General features: G+C 40.5%; 1 non-coding gene across 1 annotated transcript; it reads left to right on the top strand.

The window, feature by feature from the left end:
• Positions 1-1,665: 1,665 nt before the first annotated feature.
• LOC114404326 lies at positions 1,666-1,772 on the top strand. Its single transcript, XR_003664925.1, has one exon. It is a non-coding gene; the product is annotated as a small nucleolar RNA R71 (small nucleolar RNA).
• Positions 1,773-3,082: the final 1,310 nt, after the last annotated feature.

Consider the following 3,082-nt stretch of genomic DNA (forward strand, 5'->3'; position numbering starts at 1 on the left):
TCACCAAACTCCATGGACAGTGTGTCTGCATAAACATCTATCTTAGTTCTAGCAGTTTTCATAAAGGGTCTGCCTAGAATGATGGGAACTGATCCTTGAGAAAATCAATCTTCCATATTCAAAATATAAAAATCAACAGGGAAAATCAGTTCACCAACTCTAACTAAGACATCTTCTATGAAACCAACAGGGTAGGCAACACTTCTATTAGCTAAATGAATTACCACATCAGTTGACTGCAAGGGGCCTAGAGATAGAGAATTAAAAATAGACAGAGGCATAACACTAACAGAAGCTCCTAAATCTAGCATGGCATTGTCAAACTTACTATTCCCTATGATACAAGGTATGCTGAATGTACCTGGATCTTTGCATTTTTCAGGAATTTGAGGAACAAATTTACCAATCAATGCGGAGACATTTCTGCCCATGCTAATCCGTTCACTTCCTTTAAGCTTCCACTTATTAGTGCACAGCTCCTTCAAGAATTTGGCATATCTTGGAATTTGCTTTATTGCATCCAACGGAGATATGTTTACCTCTACTTTTCTAAACGTTTCCAAGATCTCTTTCTCTGCCTCTTCCATTTTTTTGTTAGAAACTGCTCTTGGAGGGAATGGAAGAGGGGGAATGTGCTGTTTCTGCAAATCAGAATTACCTGTGGAAGAAGATTCACCTGCACAGAAATTGTTAGGTAAATTTTTGTCATCACCTTTTTCTGGAGTAGAGTAAAGTTTGGCAGGTTCATTTGCAGATGAGGAAGGTGCTACGGTTTGAGGTCCTTGACACTGCTTTCCCGACCTCAATGAAATGGCACTGACATTTTTGGGATTTTGGACAGCTTGAGAAGGCAACTTGTCAGAATTCTGTGACTGTTGTTGATTCAATTGGGTAGCCAATTGTCCCATCTGATTGGTTAGGCTCTGAATGGAGGCTCTGGTCTCTTGCTGAAACTGCATGTTCTGCATAGTCATTTGCCTCACAAGTTCTTCGAGGGAAGGTTGTGGAGGGGCCTCAACTGTTGGCTGTTTCTGGGGTTGTTGCTGTTGTTGGATTGGTGGAGGAATGTATGGTCTGCTTGGGCCAGCAGCATTTTGGAAGGAAGGAGCAGGCTGCTGTTGTTGTTGTTGAGGGCTGGACCATCTGAGGTTAGGGTGATTCCTCCATCCAGGGTTGTATCTGTTGTTGGAGAGGTCATAATTGTTCTGCTGTGGTTGATTTTGCTGCTGAGGTTGAGGAGGTCTATTGTAAATATTTGCAGCATAAGCTTCAGGCTGCACAATTGCTCCAGGTTGCTGCATGGAAGGGCAAAGGTCTGTATGGTGGTCAGTAGAGGAGCACAAACCACAAACCCTTGCAACAGGTACAAATTTCTGATTCAAGGCCAACTGGGTTACCAAGTTAACCAATGCATCTAGTTTGCTTTCAAGCTTCTTAGTTTCAAATGATGCAGATGGGTTTGTAGCTACCTCATGCACTCCTCTAATGACTATGGCATCATTTTTGGCGCTAAACTGCTGGGAGTTGGAAGCCATCTTCTCAATTAAATTTCTGGCTTCAGCAGGAGTCATGTCTCCAATGGCTCCACCACTGGCAGCATCTATCATACTTCTCTCCATATTACTGAGTCTTTCATAAAAATATTGGAGAAGAAGCTGTTCTGAAATCTGATGGTGGGGGCAACTGGCACATAGTTTCTTAAATCTCTCCCAGTACTCATACAGGCTCTCTCCACTGAGTTTTCTAATACCTGAGATATCCTTCCTGATGGCTGTGGTCCTGGAAGCAGGGAAAAATTTCTCTAAGAATACTCTCTTAAGGTCATCCCAGCTCGTGATGGACCTTGGAGCAAGGTAATACAGCCAGTCCTTTGCCACTCCCTCTAATGAATGAGGAAAAGCCTTCAGAAATATGTGATCTTCTTGGACATCTGGGGGTTTCATGGTGGAGTAGAAAATGTGAAATTCTTTCAAATGTTTGTGCGGGTCTTCACCTGCAAGGCCATGAAACTTTGGAAGCAAATGAATCAGTCCAGTTTTAAGAACATATGGGACATCCTCATCAGGGTATTGGATGCACAAGCTTTCGTAGGTGAAATCAGGTGCAACCATCTCCCTTAGAGTCCTCTCACGGGGTGGAGGTTGTGCCATGTTCTCAGAATGTGCAAAATCAGAATGCTCAGAATCAGAATGCTCAAAATTATAATGCTCAAGATCAGGATGTTCAAAATCACCAATAACAGAATGCACAGATTCACCAGTAATGGAATGCTCAGAATGATCAAAAGGTATAAAATGATGCCTAACTAATCTATGAAATGTCCAATCTATCTCAGGATCAAAGGGTTGTAAGTCAGATGGATTGCCTCTAGTCATACACTACATTCAGCATGCACACAACTAGTTGCCTTATCATGTAAATAAAGGTGTAGGTTTGAACTACAGCTACCCTCAAATGATATCCAAATGACTTGAAATTTTGTGAGCAACCTTATAAAATGATGAGAAGATAGCACAAAAAATTTCAGACAAAAATTCAAAGTCTAACTATGAAAGCTAAAAATGGTAAGTTAAGAAAAATAAGTGAATAAAACTTGAAAAATAAAAAAACTTTTGACAGAATCGCTTTTTTTTGAACGATGGAGACCTCAGCCGGCCGTAGGCCAGCAACCACGACGTAGGAAATTTTTTTCTACCCCAAATGCATATATAATAATTGCGATTCTGATAACCGGAGCAAAAGTTATGGTCGTTTGAAGTTTTGACAAACACAAAATTTGCTAGTTTTTTGGAACTTTCAAATCTGACCAAACTAAAGGCTCTAGCTATTTTTCCCACAAAATATGGATTAAAAGAAGTTACCACAAAAAAATCAGCCAAAAATAACAACCCTAGCTACTAAAACAAAAAATCTCAAATAATTCAGCATGAGTGGTCGCTAAAATCCGTCTCTAATTGATTTCTACTACTACTATGTTTTGCCGCAAACACAATCTTCACAGCAAAACACCCAAGACTGAAACAGGGGAAACGCTTAATGGGAAAACTGAAACAGAACACACATTAAACAAAATACCAGGACA

The sequence above is a fragment of the Glycine soja genome, chromosome 2 (assembly GCF_004193775.1).
Source record: "Glycine soja cultivar W05 chromosome 2, ASM419377v2, whole genome shotgun sequence".
Lineage (NCBI taxonomy): Eukaryota > Viridiplantae > Streptophyta > Magnoliopsida > Fabales > Fabaceae > Glycine > Glycine soja.